This window comes from Mobula birostris, chromosome 24, assembly GCF_030028105.1.
Source record: "Mobula birostris isolate sMobBir1 chromosome 24, sMobBir1.hap1, whole genome shotgun sequence".
NCBI classification, from domain to species: domain Eukaryota; kingdom Metazoa; phylum Chordata; class Chondrichthyes; order Myliobatiformes; family Myliobatidae; genus Mobula; species Mobula birostris.
In genome coordinates, this window is record NC_092393.1 from 36,896,496 (window position 1) to 36,918,132 (window position 21,637).

A 21,637-nucleotide genomic window follows, 5' to 3' on the forward strand; every position below is an offset into this window, starting at 1 on the left:
TTTGGAAGACTGGAGCACCATTCACCTCTTCAAAGGTACAAAGCTCAATGCAAGAGCTTTGAGTGGCCACTTTATTAGGTACAGGAGGTTCAACGTGTTGTGTATTCATAGATGCCTTCCTGCACACCACTGCTGTAGCACATGGTTATTTAAGTTACTGTTGCCCTCCTGTCAACTTGAATAAATCTGCCATTCTTCTCTGTCCTCTTTCATTATCAAGGCATGTTCACCCACAGAACTGCTGCTCACTGAATTTTTTTTTGTTTTCTCGCAGAATTCCCTGTAAACTCAAGAGATTGTTGTGTGTGAAAATCCCAAGAGATCAGCAGGTCTTGAGATACTCAAGTCACCCCATCTGGCACCACCAGTCATTCTACAGTCAAAGCCACTTCGATCCCATTTCTTCCCCATTCTGATGTTTGGTCTGAACAATAACTGAACCTCTTGACCATGCCTGCATGCTCTTATACATTGAGGTACTGCCACATGATTGGCTGATTCGATATATGCATTAATAAGCAGGCAGATAGGTGTACCTAATAAATTGGCCACAGAGTGTAAAGCCATATAACACAGAGCTGAAAGTTAAGTCATGTGTTTGATATATGACAACTTGAGACTGGCATTGAATCTACAGAAAAGCTGAAATCTTAAAAGTTGTGTGTGTTTTGAAGACAAACTATGAGCATTGCATTCTAATTTCCTAGAGAATTATTCCATCCCATTTTCTTTCCTAGAAAAGCGACATTCAAAAAAGATAAGGATTTTACTGACAACAAAAAAACTCTTCCTGTTAGAAATGCAATGCACACCATCTGTCATGCCTGTTTTTAAATATAACTTACAATCAACATCCTGCAATCTGCAAAGATTCTCGTTTGATTTTTGAGAAGTGAGGAAGCTGCTTGGGATTTGGGAATTTACTGATCTCCAGAGACAACCGGAGGAAACAATAATAAAGCAAACCAAAATTATTTGAGTTAACATGTGCAGCTAAACAGGATGCAGAAATTCTGTTTTTTTTTTACTTGAGTTTTTTTTAAAATTCAGGAATAGTATTGTGCCTCCCTTAAGCTCATGTTTTGAGCAATCCTCTCTCTGGATTGCATTCACAATGTTACTAGGTTTAGCAGAGAACTTTCTACTGTGCTAAATGAGATATCTTTTCTCTCTGTTCATTGTGTAGTCTATAAAACTTGAATGATAAAATAGCATTAAAGGCAAACATAATAGGAGATAAATCTGTACTGTCGATGTGTAGCCATAGAAGAGTGCTTGGTCTTTAATTCTAATTTTTGAATGGCGCCTCTATCTATTTTAGGAAAAAGAAAGTTTTTATAGTTTACTCATGCACTAAACACTGATTCAACTGCACACTATTGTGTTCAGAAAGGATCTGGTGAATTACACACTTTTTCCACTAGAGGACTCCATGTCATCATGGTACAGCCTTGCTCCAAAGCTTTCAATAGGAAGTTCCCATCAGTGTAATGGATCTTAATTTTCCCACACTCCTTTAGCTCAGTGAGGATTTATCAATACCCTTGTGATTTACTCTTAAAGCTTCCAAAAGACTGTTGCTTGAGTATCAGCGTTGTTATGTTTCATAATTCCAAAACATAACAACTAATTGAAACAAAAACAAGCAACACACACAAAAGGTGAACGCAGCAGGCCAGGCAGCATCTATAGGAAGAGGTACAGTCAATGTTTCGGGCTGTCAAGTCTAACTTTGTTTTTTTACTTTATGTGAGGTGTGCATATATCATGAAGTATACAATTCACATATTTTTACATATAACCCATAAATGAACAAGAGTGATTTTTCAAACAATTTATTTACAATATTAATCAAATACTAGAGAAATATTAAACACACAACACTCCCCCTACTTGTCTATAAACTCCAACTCAACATAGAATGCATCTCAATCATATACACAGTATACTATATAACTACTGTATACAGTCATCCACAGAATAATCACTTTTTAAATTGGCCTAAAGATTTAATCACTATGGAGGCTTTTCTTACTCTTGTCGGATAACATCTTTCCTGACCAGGGGGTTCACTCTGCTTGGTAGGTGAGACTTGTGGCTACGAACTAATCTCAGTTCTGCTCTGTGGCAATTGCAGGAGTTGACTCTGGGACTGTAGGAAGAGGTTCCGATTGCTCAGGACCCCCTTCTTCTCCTTTTCTTTGCTTTTCTCTCTGACCTACTTCGATCCTTTTCTTTTTCTTTCTCATGTTCCTTTCTTTCACACCTTTCTATTTCTTGCTTACATTCTTTCTATCTCTTCTTTCATTTTCAAATTCTTGCCTTTCTTTTCGTCTTCTTCCTTTTTCTTCTTTCTAGGATGTGCACCTTGATCTTAAGGAGGTGCATTTAGTTCAATGGAGTATTCACCTATTAATCCTATTTGTCCCTTTACAATCTGATCTTTCCTCTTGGTTTCCTCATCCACAACATCATCTGATGATCCTCTGTTTTTGTATCTCCATTGACTCCTTTCTTTTTGGTCTTCCATTCATCAAGCTGGAGTTTGGGCTTGGCATGTATTTTGCAAGCAGCTTTTGTCTCCCACTTGAAGTTCATGCAATAATCTTAATGCATGCAGAGTAGATTCTGTTTCTGTATACGCACAAAAGCCGAATTCTTGCAATTTTCCTGAAGGTCCTTGAACTCCCTTCCTGCTTAAGACCAAGCCACATTTCACAAGCAACTGTCCAATTAACATATCAGAGGCTTGCATAACCTACAGAAACTCTTGTAGTCAGACCACTGCTATTGTCACTTTCACGCTTCCACGAAGCAGCATAGTCCTTCCTTGGTCCAATATGCTTTCCAATAAGAGGCACAAAAGTTGGCACCAACACCTGTTTCCCATCTGTTGGGCAATGATTCACTGTGTACAGCTTGGAGACTGTTCTGGCATCATCCAGCATCTTTCTTAATTTGCTTTCAGTTTTCTATGTTATGTTTGTTCTTCATAAAGACAAAATTAGCATGGGTAAATGCTAGAAGACTTTATTTACAGAATGGCTTCAGCCCAACACTGAGCGTGCATGACCAGGTCACTATCGAAGTTTCTGGTTCCAGGGTGAACCACCCATATTGCCCACTGGGAACTGAAGTTCTTTATTATGTACACACATGACAACACATCTTCCCCCTGTAAAGAAAAAAACAAACACAATATCATGTTTTCATAAACCTACAAGGAACAATAAAAGATATGTACTTGAACTTCAATAGTAATGAGCAAATACAGGCCCTTATTCACTTAATAACTTTCAATCAGTCTCCGAGGTGGTTTGATGATCCTTTTTGATCTACTACTTGTCTCCATGGATGTATTGCTTACACTTGCTGCATTAATAGTGTCTTTCTGAGAACTCTGAGCAACATGTTCATTTTTTACATCTGCTGGTCCTTTTGGTGTACTAACAGGTGAAGTGTCACAGCTATGGATTGGAAATTGTGATCGTAAATCCACACGGTCCCTTCTCAGAAGTGTCCCTCGCTTCATATGGATCTGGTAAGAATATGAAGCTACTTCTTCTTACACATATCCCTGCATGGACCATGTGCTGAAATCGTGATCTCAGATTTGCAGCTGATCCCTGGGCTTCAGGACTGGTAGGCTGAAGCCTGGGGATCAGTATCTTATTGTGATGCTGTTTCTGTTTTTCTTTTCCTTTCACCTTAGCCAATTTGACCTTGTGTGCTGCTTCAGGAGTCAGCAGGTTTTCATGCATTAGAAGGTTAGTGCATATGTGTCAGCCCATCAGCATTTGGGCTGGTGAGAGGTCATTCTGCAGCGGCACACTTCTGTAAATCATTCGATTTTTGTGGAAATCCTCTCATCTGTCTTGTGCTTTCTTCGTGAGCCCCTTCGCTGCCTTGACCAAACTCTCTGCTAGGCCATTAGATTTTGGGTGACTCATTTAAGTCCCTGTCTTCCAGTAACTCTCTCCTCACATTTTAATTTTTCTTTAAAACTACCTCTTTTCCCAACCATTCTTCATTATTTGTCCCATTATATTATTACGTGGCTTCATTCCACATTTCATTTGATTAAAATATTCATGAAATGTCTTGAAACATTTTACCATGTAAAGGGCACTACAAAAATGCTCTGATTGCTGCTGCTGTTTATAGTAGACCCAGTTTTTATCTCTATACTCCATTGTATGAGAGCTGAGCGTGTGATCATTGGTAGAATGTGATGACAAAATATCGAAAGCACAGTCGCCCTGCCCTCTTCCTACAGATTGGTAGTGAAAGGCACACATTTGAGCTGGTTTAATTTCATCTGGGTCCATTTTGAAATGATCCTTTCTGGAAAGATAATACCAAGCTCTGGTGAAAGATTCCGGGCAGTGCTGAAATGGGGAAGGAGTATGGCAGAAAGTTCATGGGCAGGAGTTGTCCCATCAGTTTTCTTTTCTCCATCATAAGCTTTGAACCAGCTGGGCAGAACCACAGTCTATGTCAGTCCCAGAACTGAGCAGAAGAAAGTTTGTGAGGGGACAAATTGAGAGAGGGGGCTGATCAGTACAATTAACTTGCTTCCTATTCTGACCGGTAGTTCCTGTTGAAATTGTGCAGTGATCTATTTAGGTAACAACAGAATTCAATGCTTCCTGAAGTTGAGCAGCCATTGGCAGTGAAGCCTGGGACCTTTCTTCACCATTTAGCTCAGCTTTACATCACTTGGGACTCTGAACTGTCGTGGTGGTGCAAGGTCCTACGTTCAATGTTCTGAATAAGGATAAATATGTAGGAAGTCCATCAGCAGCCCCCTATTCTCAATGAAACCTGAAATCCATTGTTTCTCATGTCCGAACCAATGAAACAGCTTTAATATCGCACTTTGCAGCCTGATGTCAAATGCAGTTGATAACACTGGTGTTTTGAAACATGGTGTTGTACTTCCTCTTCATTTTGTGAAGCAGAGCATGGGGAAGGGTTGAGTAAGATAGCAAGCTAACCTCACATTAACAATATGATCACTGAAAACAAAAAATTAAGGTCCATCAGTTTAAAAATGGCCCTGGGGAAAGGTATCAAAATATTCAACTAGGATTTTCATTTTCCTTCTTTTTGGTAAACAGAATAATGTTCTTCAAAATGGGTTGTTTTTTCTCATTCCATTTTTAATATTCACATCTAATTCTTGCCTCCTTTGACTCTAACCTCTGAAGTTTGAGTTGTTATACCACTGCAGGTTTAAATGAAGAAGAAAGTGTAATTTTCCATAAGACCTAGGAGCAGAATTAGGCCATTCGGCACATCATGTCTGCTCTGCTATTTTATCATGTCTGATCTATTCCCCTCTAATCCCCAGAATTTTCCTTACCCCATAATTTTCATTTCTCCAAAATCAGGAGAAGGTTTGTGCTTTTTGCATTTTTTACAATATATTGATCTCAATATAGAGCAACTGGAGAATTCATGCATTTGCAAATAATTATTTTCTTTTATGGGTTAAACTGGGCTTTGTCTGCTTAACAGCATTTCTTCTTTTAATTTAAAAGAAGCAACAATGAATTTATATCAGATTTTTACCAAGGCTGTTAATTAAAATTTAACATGAAGTCATATAAGAAAATATTTGTGCAGATAGCCAAAAGTTTGGTTAGGAAGAAAAGAATGTAGAAACTAGAGAAATTTGGAGAAAGGATCCCAGAGCTACAAATATACAGCTCAAGACAGAAGGATTGAATTTGGAAATCCTCATGAAGCCGGAAGAGGAAGAGGACAGACATCTTAGAGGATAGGAGTACTGATTTGATGTATAACAGCAGCCTCGCAACATCTCTACAAAGTGATCATAGTTTGCATGAGAATCCTTACAGAAGTTTGCACATCAGTTCTAAACCTGTTTCTATTGTCATGCCAATATCCATCCTCATGAATCCCAGGATTGTAATTAAAAGCAATAATTCACTCATCTGCTTCAAGCTTCGAAGACAAATCATTGACCCGGATTTTGGGATAGTGGATAGCTAAACCATCCATGTTCATTGCAATTACTCAGTAAAGCGGACAGCAACTTCATAAATTACTTTAGAAATGATTTTCTGGAAGGGCCTCAGTTTCATTTGCACAGTGCCCAAGAGAACTGACACTGCACAGATTTCTTAAGTGATTTTGTGAATGCTTCTAATTTAATGCCATCTATTAATCTGGTATAAAGACGCTTTGACACTGCCCTCCATTTACTGTTTTACACTGGCAATCTTTCCTGTTCCCTGTCAGTCCAGCAGAATCATGACCTTCAAGGTCGATTTACATCTTTTGTCTCCACAGATGGAGATTGGCCACCAAGTTCTCTTTTTGTTCTGCTCATAAAGTCCAATACCTTTTGGTGCAAGAATGCCATGTACCCTAACTCTGACATCTTACCCATCCAAATGTTGCTAACAATTGTGCAACACTCCAAATTGTCTTCTGGTGATACTTTCAGTCACATTGGTGTAAACAATGACTGATGCCATTCATTTATAGAGGAGTCAACTTTAGCTAACAATGAAGGCTCACAATGAATGATATTTAAGGGGACAGGCACCATTTGTTGGATCTATGACAAACAAACCTCAAATAAACCCAAGTGGCAGCATTTTTAATGGGGGACGGGAGGTAGCGGTGGTGTGGGATTACATAAGGTGACTTGCACTGTTAACACGACTGAAGGAAATGGTCCGATTGTGCTGCTGGCTTCCTGCTTCTGTAAACCATTAAAATACTTGTGATGATCAACTGAATTTAAATAATTAAAAAGAAGAATATTTCATCATCAGAAACTTTAAGACAGTTTTGGAGTATGTTTAAGAGCCGGAGATAAATTAAGAACAATAATGTCAAGCAAAGTAAATAAAAAACACTTAACTATACTTATTCTTTCTATCATGATTGGTAACTTCATTCAAATGAACAGGATCACATGACACGAATTGGTTGCCATAAACCTGAGGGTCCGGTTATGAAAGACATCCATCCCCTGGGCACAGCAGTTGACCTCCACCTCATCTCTGACATTTGTATGGGTGTGGATAACAGGAACAGGCTGACCTGCACTCTCATCTTAGCTGGTGGATCACTACAGAACTGCCAACTAAAATAAGTTAGTCCTAGCTGATTGGTCTGACAAATATCAGACAACCTTTGAAGGTGAGGAAATTCAGACCCTGTGTTTCATTACTGGCAAATAATGGAAAGCAAGAAATAAGACTGCCCTGTTTTTACGGCATTATTTCATAGCAAACAGGCTCAGTGCACTACATGCTACAGTACAGTAGATGGTGATATCTTTCCACACACAGAAGCATTCTTGTTGTCATTTGAATTTTTAGCACATAAGAACAAATTACAACCCTTAGGCTGAAATAACACTCAAAACGAAACACAGTTCACAACTTTGAGATTTAAGACGCCTAGATCTCCTTTTCATAACTAAATATGATGAAATACCAATCAATCAAATGCAAAACAGGACCAGCAGGTTCACAATTGGCACTCCATCCACTGTTTCCTGAACAATAGATCATTCCAGAACACAAAATGCACTTTGGCTGCATATACAAAATGCATCAAATTTACCCTGACAGCATAAGAACATAAGAAATAGGAGCAGGAGTAGACATCCGGCCCATCGAGCCTGCCTCGCCATTCAATAAGATCATGGCTGATCTGTCTGTAAACTCAGCTCCATCTACCTGCCTTTTCCCTATAACCCTTAATTCCCTTACAATGTAAAAACCTGTCTAACTATATCTTAAATATATGTAGTGAAGAAGCCTCAACTGCTTCCCTGGGCAGAGAATTCCACAGATTCACCACTCTCTGGGAAAAACAGTTTGTCCTCATCTCCATCCTAAATCTTCTCCCCTGAATCTTGAGGCAATGTCCCCTAGTTCTCGTCTCACCTATCAATGGAAACAACTTTCCTACTTCTATCTCATCTATCCCTTTCAAAATTATGTATGTTTCTATAAGATCCCCTCTCATTCTTCTGAATTCCTAGAGCATAGTCCCAGGCGACTCAATCTCTCCTCATAGATCCCTTCATCCCTGGAATCAATCTGGTGAATCTCCCCTGCACTGCCTTCAAAGCCAGTATATCCTTCCTCAAGTATGGAGACCAGAACTGCATACAGTACTCCAGTTGCAGCCTCACCAGTACCCTGTATAGTTGCAGCATCACCTCCCTGCTCTTGAATTCAATCCCTCTAGCAATGAAGGCCAACATTCCGTTTGCCTTCTTCATAACCTGCTGTACCTGCAAGCCCACTTCTTGTGATTCATGAACAAACACTCCCAAGTCCCTCTGCATAACAGCATGCTGCAATCTTTCACCATTTAAATAATAATTTGCTCTTCTATTATTCTTTCCAAAGTGGATGATCTCGCATTTACCAACATTGTATTCCATCTGCCAGATCTTTTGCTATGCTACACTCAGTCCCCTCTTCCAAATCATCAATGTAAATGGTAAACAGCTGCGGGCCCAGCACCGACCCCCGCGGCACCCCACTCACCACCGACTGCCAACCGGAGAAACACCCATTTATACCAACTCTCTGACTTCTACTGGTTAACCAATCCACTATCTATGCCAATACACTTCCTCCGACTCCATGCATCCGTATCTCTTGTGCAGCTCCTTATCGAACGCCTTCTGGAAATCCAAGTATATGACATCCGCCTGTTCCCCTCTATCCACTGCGCTCATTATGTCCTCAAAGAACTCTAGTAAGTTTGTCAAACAGGACTTGCCCTTTCTGAATCCATGCTGCGTCTGTCTGATGGAATCATTCCTTTCTAAATGTTTCGTTATTTCTTCCTTAACAACAGCTTCAAGCATTTTCCTGACAACCAATGTTAAGCTAACTGACCTATAGTTACCCGTCTTTTGCCTACATCCTTTTTTAAAAAGTGGCGTGACATTTGCTGTCTTCCAATCTGCTGGGACCTGCTCAGAGTCTAGAGAGTTTTGATAAATGATTACTAACGTGCCTACTATAACTTCTGCCAATTTCTTCACTTCAAAAATCCATAAGACATGGGAACAGGATTAGGTCAGTTGGCCCAATAAGTCTGCTCCACCATTCCATCATGGCTGATTTATTATCCCTCTCAGCTCTTTTCTTCTTTCTCACTGTAATCTTTGATGCCCTGACTAATCAAGAACCTACCCAGTCCTGATGAAGGGTCTCAGCCCAAAACATCAACTATTTATTTACTTTGCCTGGCCTGCTGAATTCCTGCATATTTTCTCTTGTTTGTGTAAGAACCTATCAAAGCCTGTTTTAGATATACCCAGTGACATGGCCTCCACTACGTTCTGTGGCAATGGATTCCAGATTCTAATGCCAGCCAATGGTGTGGTGGCATCCGCACCGGACTTTGAGGTGGGTGGTCCTGGGTTCATATCTGACTGCCCTCTTGCACTCTTTCATCTGTGTAAGGTTGAGCAATGAGCTAACTACTCAGCCTTGCAAAACAAAACAGACAAAAATGCTAAAGAAACAGCTAGGTTGCTGTCAGAGGCACCACAAGAACAACAACTCTGACTCTGACTAAGAAATTCCTCTTCATCTCTTTTCCAAAGGAAAGTCCTTTTATTCTGAGGTTCTGCCCTTTGATCCTACACTCCCTGACTACTGTATACATGCTCGCTACAACCACTCTATCCAAGCCTTTCAATATTCAGTGGGTTTTAATGAGATCATACCCTCATTCTTCTAAAACAGTAAATAAAGGCCAGAGCCACCAAAAGTGCCTCATAACCCTTTCATCCCTGGGATCATTCCCATAAACCAGGGATGGCCAACCTTTTACATTCCATGCATCAATTTTTTCCCTCACGAGTTCAGATGCGCCATACAACTCTTGTACCCCCATTCAATTCTTGTAAAAATATGTTAATATAGAGGAAGATGTCTATATAGAGCACAAGAATGGGGAATGAAAAAAGAGAGAATGGGGGTTGAGAGAAGTTACCAGAAGTTTGAGAAATAATGTTCATGCCATTGGGCTGGAGACTACCTAGTCTGAATATGTGGTGTTGCTCCTTCAACTTAAGTGTGCCCTCGTCATGATAGTAGAGCAGGCCATGGACCTCAGCAGGGAGCCCAGGAAAATGCTGAAAAAAATCTATATACCTTGCAACATTGGACAGGGAGACATAAGACTTTATTAAGGTGATCACAAATATTCAGGACCTTTCTCTACCCATTAGCCAAAAAAAATGAACCTCATAACCAGATGCCTCAATCCATCAATCTACTTCTTTTTGCTGGAAAGTCTAATACTTGGGAAGTGTTTCAGGATGAGCAGTTGCTACTTCAAGTCGAGATAAGGCAAAATTTCTTCATGTGGACAGTTGCAAGTCTTGGGAATTCTCTACATTAACTGTCTGAATTGACTATTTTCAAGAGGGAGGACGATAATGTTTTTGACAGTAAAGGGATCCGAGGTTATGTGCCTGTTCTTAAGTAATCCCTCTATATGGAGATAACTTGTTTCTACTCTGGTTTTGCGAGAGCTAGGTGACCAATGACCTCAAAGTAGAAACCCCATATCAGAGGATATAAGGATCAAGTAGTTTGAGGCATAAGGTCTGTAATGACCCCATCATGAGGCGGTGTCAGTCCAAGGAGCCTAATATCCAACTCTTGCTTCTTATGTTATAATGCCCCCATTGACTAGTATCCTAATTCCTCCTGTCAGGATGCAGAGTAGCCTCATAACTATGTGTAGGAGTGAACAACCTCATGCAATTTAGATGATCATACATCCAAATATATAATGACTTCACACACTTAAACACACGTAACTTTAATCATGCAACAGCTTCGCGAAATGCATTGTGAATTTATGTCTACATTTATGGAAGTTTCCCATAAGGCGCAGAATTTTAGCATAGTGATTAGCACCACACTGTTACAGCTCAAGGTTCAGCGTTCGGAGTTCATTTCCGGCACCTTCCGTAAGCGTGTTTGCACGTTCCTTCCCACGTGTGCATAGGTTTCCTCCAGGTGTTCCGTTTTCGTACCACAGTCCAAAGACGTACTGGCTAGTAGGCTAATTGGTCGTTGTAAATTGTCCTGTGATTAGGCTAGGGCTAAAGCCCAATTTATACTTCTGCATCAAATGTATGCCGTAGGTACCACGTACCCTACGCCGTAGCCTACATCGTAGGGTGACGTGCACCTCCCCGAAAATGTAACGCACGCATCATGGCAACGCAGACCACAACAACTGTGATTGGTCCGCTTGGTAGCATCGCATTTCCTCCTACGCATTTCCGGTTGCTTTTCTCCGCCATGTCTGTACACTGATCCGAAATAAATGGTTGAAGACGATGAACCAAATCTTCAAATCCACCTGCCGACATCCGAAAATATTTGAAATGTATTTCCTCATCCATGTCTCTCACGAAGAAACTGAAGACAAAGGCATGGAAACCCCACCGCCAACTAGCATTTTGGCGGTGAATTGCAGAGCAATGCAGACACAACTACGCATGCTCACTATGGCGTATGGCTACACAAAAGTATAAATCAGGCCCACGGCGTAGCCCGTACGCACAAGTATAAATCAGCCTTAAAATGGTGAGTTGCTGGGCAGCACAGCTGGATGTGCCGGAAGAGGGAAAAAAATTAAAGAGCAAATTAAAAAGTATTGTGTTAAAAAGAGTAATACTTTATATCTCAACAGACATGAGAGATTTTGTTTATCTGTCTCCTGTGCTTTTTCTGTTCTTTGTAAATTTCTATCACAGTCAAAGATCCCACACAAACACTGTGGTTTGCGGTTGTGTGAAATAGAGCCAAACTTGCATGGGATAAATGATTTAATGGATACATTTACCATTATTTAAATGTAAAACCACTGCATAAAGCATCATCTTAAATTCCATCAAGAAACTGTTTGGAAGATTTTGGCCTGTTGCTGGATTGCTGCACACACCAAGTCTATCTATGTCACTGCAGAAACAGAAGAACACAACATGGCTATCCAAATTACTTACTGTATATCTGGAACTTTGGCATTTATGACTGAGTACAAGAACTATTCTATTCATTTCAATGTAAAATATCAACACCTTTACGAGAAAGTCTGTGTGTTGTGTTATGTTTTGTATACATATAACCGATAATGAATTATTTAAACGATCAAGAATTCTTAATCAACCAATACATATACAAGATTATTCAAATATTACTGAGATATTAAATACTTATGTTGGGTAGCATTACTGCCTGCAACATAAATATAACAAATCTGTGAGTGTCATTGGCTGCTTTGATAATTGCAGATGCTGGAAACTTGAAATATAGCAGAAAATACTGAAGACACTCAGGAAGCATCTAAGTCTTTTAATACAGAGTCCACCGGGTGTCAGAGGTTGTGCTGCATTTTTCAGCCTATGAACAGAAATTCAAAGAATCCAGACGAGTTATCACAGCCATTTTGGAATGTCCTCCAGGCACCTGATGGGAAACCCTAACTTCAGAAAAAATTAGCTTTCCAGCTGAACATGCAGAAAGGTTTTGGATGTATGGGACCAGTTAATAATTGGGGGTACTGGCCGTGTTAAGGTGTTGGTAATCGCCACATGGATGGCAACGACCATTGGACTTGGGAAATTATGGAAGGGCGAAACCCAGGGCTATTTAACTAGCACACAATGCCAAGTCTTTCTATGTAGGCAAACTCAGCCTTTGCAGGTTCCAGCTATTCTGGGTCCAGTCTACGCACACAGGCATGGACTGGCAGGCCAGCTGTAGAAATGAGACCGTATGGAGAATGTGGAGTTAGTGAGGTCTGGGAATGCACCCAGCAGTCTAGGAAACTCACATGCAGTGGTGCATGCACTTGACAGAGTCGTTGTGGGGAACTTACTGGGGGAGCAGGTGAACAACCCAAAGTCCTTGACATCCACAAGTCAGCAGTTCTTAAGATTGACTAATAGTCCTTGGGCACACAAGAAATCTGCACCAAACAGAGGTCTAGCCACTTTAGCCAGGACGAAGTCCCGTGTGTAAAGTCACCCACTGAGGCAGCATGTCACCTGTCATGTCCCGTAAGTCTGGATCCTGCTGTCATTGGTGGTGTCCAGCAAGGTTTTGTCACTCTTTGCCTTCTCATCAATAGGCGATGCTGGCACCACACTCACTTGATCATCCATGTCACAGAGGAAGCGTCGCTCTGAAAGCCTGTCTGCAATGAACAGTGGACAACCCTGGCAGCTGGAACCCATCGTGTTCACAGGCTTCTGATGTCCCAGTGCACTGGCACTGTTGAAGCTGTAGGGCGGTCAGCACTTCCTAGTATTCATACCAAGGCAAGTGCAGCAAAAACACAGGCCTGGCATCGTTTGTTTCGTAGCTGCGGGCAGCCTTAAGTTGAGGACCTTGAGGACTGGGTTTATTGAGGTAGAGGAAGGAGGAGGAATTATACACCTCTGATTGGATGAGTGTAGGCTATCAGCCATTTTAGCAAGCTGCCTATAGTCCTTCACAGGTGCATTAGCGAGGGCTATGCGAATTTGATCAAGTAATCGCTGCAGAAAGAGTTCTTTAAAAATCAAACAAGGATGGTGATTTTCCAGGAGAGACACCATGTGGTCCATTAGCCCCATTGGCTTAGCGTTGCCGAGGCCGAGCAAGGCAAGCAACTGTTTCATGTGCTCAGACTCCGATAATCCAAAAATCTGCAAAAGGTGAGCTTTCAGCGATCAGTATTTATCATGTTCAGGTGGGTGTTCTAGTAGACTCATCACTCTCACGGCCATAGAGTCGCTGAGCAACACATAGAAATATTTGGTGTTGTCAGCAGTGATTTCTTGCAGCTCTAATTGGACCTCAGCCTGTACGAACCGAGCTGTACAGCATCTTGCTCCCAGAACTCTGGGAGTTTCAAAGCAACTACGTTGGCCGATATGTTCAATAACACTGGAATCATCCTAGAGCATCAGGGTCACCAGTGTAGGTTTCCGCAAATAAAAATGGTAGATGTATTTCTCATTTATTGTACTCTATAACCTGAACATAAAGCACAGTGACAGTACTTTACATAATTACGTCATCACGTCAGACCAGCCTCATAAAGTGAAACCCCAACTCAATGTTGTTGGTTGTGAATTATGTACATTTCCACCAAATACATTACCCTACAAGAGAACTTTCACTGCCGGGATGGAAGGATTCAAAAAAAGTAGCTCACCACCGCCCCCTCAAAGGCAATCAGAGATGGGCAATAAATACTGCTCTGTCAGCCAATGTCAACATCTGTAAATTATTAAAAGAAAGAATATGGTGATCAGAGCTAATTTTGGATGAAAACCAAAAGGATAGCAGAGTATAGTTCGTGGAAAATAGCAATTAATCCTCAGTAGATAGCAAATGCTGATAGGAAAAACTAGAGTTAAATTACAACTTCTGGTATATTCAGCATAAAATAATCCAGTTAAATCAGCAGTTAAAGTTTTAATTAGCCATCAATGAGCCCATTCTCGGGAACTTGGGACTGGACTCTACCATTTACAATAGAATAACAATTCTGAATCAATAATGCACTTCAACCTGAAACACCAATCTGAATGTTCCAGAACAATGATTTAAATCCAATGGAATCCATGCAAGATAAAGGGAAAAAAGCAAGTATAAAGGAGGTGCAGAGAGTGATAAGAAGCAAATGCAACAGGTGAGGCAAGGGGGAGAATGCGAGGGAGAAGTAGAGAAAGGGGGAGAATAGAAAGCGGTTCAGCAAATTGAATTTGGCCTGAATGTAACCTGTCACTGGCCAATAGTGCACAGGAAGTCAGGATCAGAAGCAGCCCATCCAGCAATCACAAAAAGCAGGAAAGTGAGGCAGAGGCGGGAGATTGTGGAGGATTTTGGCCAGCTGGGTAGGGTCAAGTAAATGCCTTTGCGAGACTATAAATTGTGTGTTTGTATTGCTTAATGCCTGGATCAGCAGAAAACCGTGGAGCTGCCCTCTGGCCTACTTTTGTAGACATAAGACTACGTGATGTTGCCCGCCAGCCTATAGTTGTACAACACAAGACGATGTGCCTAAGGTGTTTTCCCTCTAGCTTGCTGAGAACAATACCAAATATGGAAATGTTGAACAAACCATACCTATTAGAATCAACCATAAAGAGGGTGCGTGTATCGACTGTAAGCGGAGTCATTGCTCTCCGGAGGGACGGCTCATCATGTCACGTAAATAAAGAGTCTCCCCCTCATGAACACCTGGCTCTGAGTCTTATGTGGAAAAGGAAATTCTCTCACAGAGATCAACTAGGATCTGGTGGAGGAGGCTCGAGGAGCCAAATGGTCTATTCTTTTTCTTATTTCTATCAGCTTCTATAAAATAAATCATATTAATGATGAGGCGAGGTGCAAAAGAGCTCCACTGAGATCCAACTTAAAGCCAGTAAAGACCCATTCATTGGTTCTTTCTCCCCCACCCCCCACCTTTGGTTTATTCACTGTCCATTAGCTCAATCCACCCTCAGCCATTGTGTAAGTCTGTGCTGAAGACCGCAGCCGGAAAGAGTCATGATGTATGCTGTGTGACATATCCTGTAATTATTCATTCGTCCCTCCCTGTGAAGGAGTGAACTTGTCTCTGTCAACAGCGGCTGAAACTTTGGTCAGCTTGTAGCTTTGGCATGTCAGTACAGAGCAACTTGATCTGCTGAGGCAGTTAAAAGACTTCTTATGGAGCATGGGCTGAATAACTAATAGTGACACAACATGATACTGTTTAGAAAAACCGTCTCATGCATTGTAGATTATTTCAACTGCAAAAGAAGTGTGCTCACATTTCTCAATAGGATTTCAAGATTAGAACTAAACCATGAAACTTCAACTGTTGATGAAAGAAAAGAAACAGCAATTCCAACAGCATCTCATTTTGAATTTGACTCTCACATCGTGACTTCATCCAACAAAGAAAACAATCTGACCAATTTTTCACTCCCAAGCAACACACTCAAAATGCTGGAGGAACTCAGCAGGCCAGGCAGCTTCTATGGAAAAGAGTTCAGTCAACATTTCAGGGCGAGGCCTTTCAGCAGGACTGGAAAAAAAGATGGTTAGAGTTCAAAGGTGGGGGGGAGGGGACGGAGATACACAAGGTGATAGGTGAAACCAGGCGGGGGAGGGGTGAAGTAAAAAGCTGGGAAGTTGATTGGTGAAAGAGATACAGGGTTGGAGAAGGGGGAGTTTGATAGAAGAGGACAGCAGGGCATGGAAGAAAGAAAAGGGGTGAGGAGCACCAGAGGGAGGCGATGGGCAGGCAAGGAGATGAGGTGACAGAGGGAAAAAGGGATGAGGAATGGTGAAGGAGAGGAGGAGCATTGCCAGAAATTCGAGACTCCCTGTCACTGTGTGTGTGTGTGTGTGTGTGTGCGCGCGTGTGTGTGCGCGCACATGCATGCACACACCTGTGCGCGCACATGCATGCACACACCTATGCGCGCATGAGACACAAATGAACATTTTGATCATGAATCACAGCACTTCAAATGACAGAACTTTGGGGATTTTTAGAGGTTGAAAGTTTGCCAATGGGAATGACTTAGACAAGGGAATTAAATGCAGCATCTCCAAGTTTGCGGATGACGCAAAGCTGGGCGGCAGTGTTAGCTGTGAGGAGGATGCTAAGAGGATGCAGGGTGACTTGGATAGGTTAGGTGAGTGGGCAAATTCATGGCAGATGCAATTTAATGTGGATAAATGTGAGGTTATCCACTTTGGTGGCAAGAACAAGAAAACAGATTATTATCTGAATGGTGTCCAATTAGGAATAGGGGAGGTGCAATGAGACCTGGGTGTCATTGTACACCAGTCATTGAAAGTGGGCATGCAGGTACAGCAGTCAGTGAGAAAGGCGAATGGTATGCTGGCATTCATAGCAAGAGGATTCGAGTACAGGAGCAGGGAGGTTCTACTGCAGTTGTACAAGGCCTTGGTGAGACCACACCCAGAGTACTGTGTGCAGTTTTGGTCCCCTAATCTGAGGAAAGACATCCTTAACATAGAGGGAGTACAAAGAAGGTTCACCAGATTGATTCCTGGGATGGCAGGACTTTCATATGATGAAAGACTGGATCGGCTAGGCTTATACTCTCTGGAATTTAGAAGATTGAGGGAAGATCTTATTGAAACGTATAAAATTCTAAAGGGATTGGACAGGCTAGATGTAGGAAGATTGTTCCCGATGTTGGGGAAGTCCAGAACGAGGGGTCACAGTTTGAAGATAAAGGGGAAGCCTTTTAGGACCAAGATGAGGAAAAACTTCTTCACACAGAGAGTGGTGAATTTGTGGAATTCTCTGCCACAGGAAACAGTTGAGGCCAGTTCATTGGCTATATTTAAGAGGGAGTTAGATAAGGCCATTGTGGCTAAAGGGATCGGGGGTATGGAGAGAAGGCAGGTACAGGGTTCTGAGTTGAATGATCAGCCATGATCGTACTGAATGGCTGTGCAGGCTCGAAGGGCCGAATGGCCTACTCCTGCACCTATTTTCTATGTTTCTATGTTTCTATGAGGTGGAGTTTAGCGACTGTAGTGGTGGGCCAGCGGCCATGATTCCAATTAGGCAAGATGGGTGAGGGAAGTATTGGTGAGGATCAACCAAAACCTTTGGTCAAGATGTGGAGGGAGATGGATGGGCAAGGGGATAGTGGTGAACATCATCTGGATGTGGTCAGATGTGGGTTGGAAAACTGCAAAAATCAGGAAGTGTGTTTGTAAGCAAGTAGAGGGAATCTGGGAGGATTATGGTCTACAAGTAGAAATATCAGTGATGTACAAGAATTGGATAATTGTGAGAGTAGAGCCTAAGTCTTACACTTCTGGAAGTGGAATCCGTAGGTCATGGGAGAGAGTTTATGCCATTTTTGTTCAGCAACAGCTGAAAGAGGAAAGGTTATAAAGAACCTACAATGCAAATTTCACAATCCAGCACCGTTCTACTAAAACTTGGTTATCCCAGGAGCGCCCAACAATTGTCCCACACAGAACAAATGAACTTGAGCTTCCTCACAATAATCAGAGCATGGCATGATCCCAGGAGCAATCTAATTAAATCTGCGTTGGGGTTCCTAAAGTTGCCTATACATATTGGCACCCAGCTAGCTTCTGAAATGATGCAAAATGAACCAGAAATAGTTATTTCATCCAGGAATTATTGACTTGCAACTGCGTGATGATAGTAAAACTATTGGGATAAATTGGGTTAGACTCAACCTGCTGCCCAGAACCACAACACAATTCCTGCCTATCTGCACTTATCTTTCCTGGAGTTACAGACCTGAGTGGCCTGATGTTCCATACATAACAGATCTCGCCACAATTCCCTTACAGCCAAAATGTCTAGTTGATTGAGTCAAGCTTAACTACTACAAATTAATATTACATTTAGCCATTAAAGGGCAGAAGATCCAAGGTTTGGCACTCACTGTGGTACTGAAGGAGTGCCACACTATCAGAAGTGTCCTCTTTTGGATGAGGGAGGTTTTCTATTCACCTGCATCACTGCCTGATATGAAGCTCTAAAGCACAAGATCATAAGAAATTATGAAACTAAAGAAGGAGCAGTGCTGCCAGGATAATCAAGGACGTGACCCACCCAGCCAACAGACTTTCCGTCCCTCTTCCCTCCAGGAGAAGGTTCAGGAGCTTGAAGACTCGTGTGGCCAGATTTGGGAACAGCTTCTTTCCAACTGTGATAAGACTGCTGAACGGATCCTGACCCGGATCTGGGCTGTACTCTCCAAATATCCGGACCTGCCTCTCGGTTTTTTTGCACTACCTTTCTTCCCATTTTTCTATTTTCTATTTATGATTTAGAATTTAATTTTTTAATATTTACTAATTTTAACTATTTTTAATATCTTTAATATATAATATTTGTAATCCAGGGAGTGTGAAGCGCAGAATCAAATATCGCTGTGATGATTGTACATTCTAGTACCAATTGTTCGGTGACAATAAAGTATAAAGTATAAAGTATAAAGTATAAATTTGGCCTGTCCCCTAAAACCCTCACTAATTTTTATAGGTGCACTGTAGAAAGCATTTTTCTAGGGTGCATCACAACCTGGTATGGAAGTTGTCCTGTCCAAGACCAGAAGAAGCTGCAGAAGATCGTGAACACGGCGCAGCACATCACACAAACCAATCTTCGATCCTTGGACTCACTTTACACCGCACGCTGTTGGAGCAGTGCTGCCAAGATAATCAAGGTCACAACCCACCCAGCCAACACACTTTTCGTCCCCTCTTCCCTCCGGGAGAAGGCTCAGGAGCTTGAAGACTCACGCAGCCAGATTTGGGAACAGCTTCTTTCCAACTGTGATAAGACTGCCGAACGGATCCTGACCCGGATCTGGGCTGTACCCTCCAAATATCCGGACCTGCCTCTCGGCTTTTTTGCACAACCTTACTTTCCATTTTTCTATTTTCTATTTATGATTTATAATTTAATTTTTTAATATTTACTATCGATTTGTAATCCAAGGAGCGGGAAGTGCAGAATCAAATATCACTGTGATGATTATACGTTCTAGTATCAATTGTTTGGCGACAATAAAGTATAAAGTAAGAGGCTTCAGAGGATTGTAGACTCAAGCGGCCCCATCACCACCTTAAGTCGCCCCACCACTGAGGACATTTTCAAAAGGCGGCATCCACCATCAAGAATCCCCACCACCCATGGAATGCCCTCTTCTCATCAGAGAGGAGGTACAGAAGCCCTAAGACACACACTCAATGTTTTAGGAACAATTTCTTCCCCTCCGTTATCAGATTTCTGAACAGAAAATGAACACTATCTCACTATTAGAGTTAAGAAGCTGATGAGAGTTTTATACAGGCCTCCAAACAGTGGCCAGAATGTGGGATAAATTACAACGGGAGATCGAAAAGGAACGTAACAAGGGCAATGTTGTGACGGTCATGGGAGATTTCAATATGTAGGTACTGTAGATTGGGAGAATCAGGTTGGTACTGGATCCCAAGAGGGAATTTGTAGAATGTCTACAAAATGGCTGTTTAGAGTAGCTTGTAGTTGAGTCTACTAGGGGGGAAAGCAATTCTGGATTGGGTGTTGTGTAAAGAATCAGATTTGAGTAGAGAGCTAAAGGTAAAAGAACCCTTAGCAGACAGTAATCATTAGATGATAGAATTCACCCTGCAGTTTGAGAGAAAGAAGATAAAATCAGATGTATTGATATTACAGTGGTGTAAAGAGAATTACAGAGGCATGACAGAGGAGCTGGCCAAAATGGATTGGAAAGGAGTACTAGCAGGGATGACAGCCAATGCGGAAGGCAGAGGATAAATACATCCCAAAGATGAAGAAACATTCTAAAGAGAAGATGAGGCAACCGTGGTCGACAAGGGAACTCAAAGACAGCATAAAAGCAAAACAGAGGGTATATAATATAGCAAAAATCAGTGGGAAATTAGAGGATTGGGAAGCCTTTATAAACCAACAGAGAGCAACTAATAAAGCCATAAGGAGAGAAAAGATTAAATATGAAGTTAAGCTACAGTATCCAATAATATGAGATATCAGAATCAGGTTTATTATCACCGGCATGTGCTGCGAAATTTGTTAACTTAGCAGCAATGGTTCAATGCAATACATGATATAAAGAAAAATAAAATAATATTAAATTTAAAAAGTAAATGAATTACAGTATACATGTATTGAATAGATTAAAAATCATGCAAAAAACAGAAATAACATATATTAAAAAAGTGAGGTAAAGTTCAAGGGTTCAATGTCCATTTCAGAATCGGATGGCAGAGGGGAAGAAGCTGTTCTTGAATCGCAGAGTGTGTACCTTCAGGCTTCTGTACCTCCTACCTGGTAGTAATAGTGAGAAAACGGCATGCCCTGTGTGTTGGGGGTCCTTAATAATGGATGCTGTATTTCTGTGACACCGTTCCTTGAAGATGTCCTGGGTACTTTGTAGGCTGGCCTAGTACCCAAGATGAAGCCGACTAAATTTAAAATCATCTGCAGGTCTGAAGGTAGAGAAATCACCTGAACCAGATGAACTACACCCCAGGCAGAGTCTATTATTAAGGATAAGGATTTGAGGTACTTGGATGCACATAATAAAATAGGCCAAAGTGTTCTATAGTGGTCTAGGTCCTAGTGTGAGGTACAATGCGCTGTTCAGATAATTTAAACGTCGGCCCAGATTGGAGGCGAGAGCCGATTTCGCTCGCTCTCCATGATATTCACTGCTCTCTCCAGGGTGCCAGAACCTTTCGCTGTTCCATCTTTGAGTCAACATAAATGCTGGCTCAGATAGACTGAAAAGACAGGGTGTCGGTTGGGACTGAGAGCCAATTTTGCTTGTTCTCCGTGATGGTCATCTCCATGGTGCTGAGGTTATGAAGACTGCCCCAGCTGTGGTGCTCTATGCCAGCTAATATGATAAACTGATACATGAGGCTTTGGGCCTACTGCAGGCTGCTCCGGGGTTCAGAACTAAAGACTCATTTTTGGTTCAGAATGCTATTGTCCGCTTCAATTGTTTGCATGACTTGTATTTTTTTCTTTTTCTTGCGCGTCGAGTGTTGGTAATTTA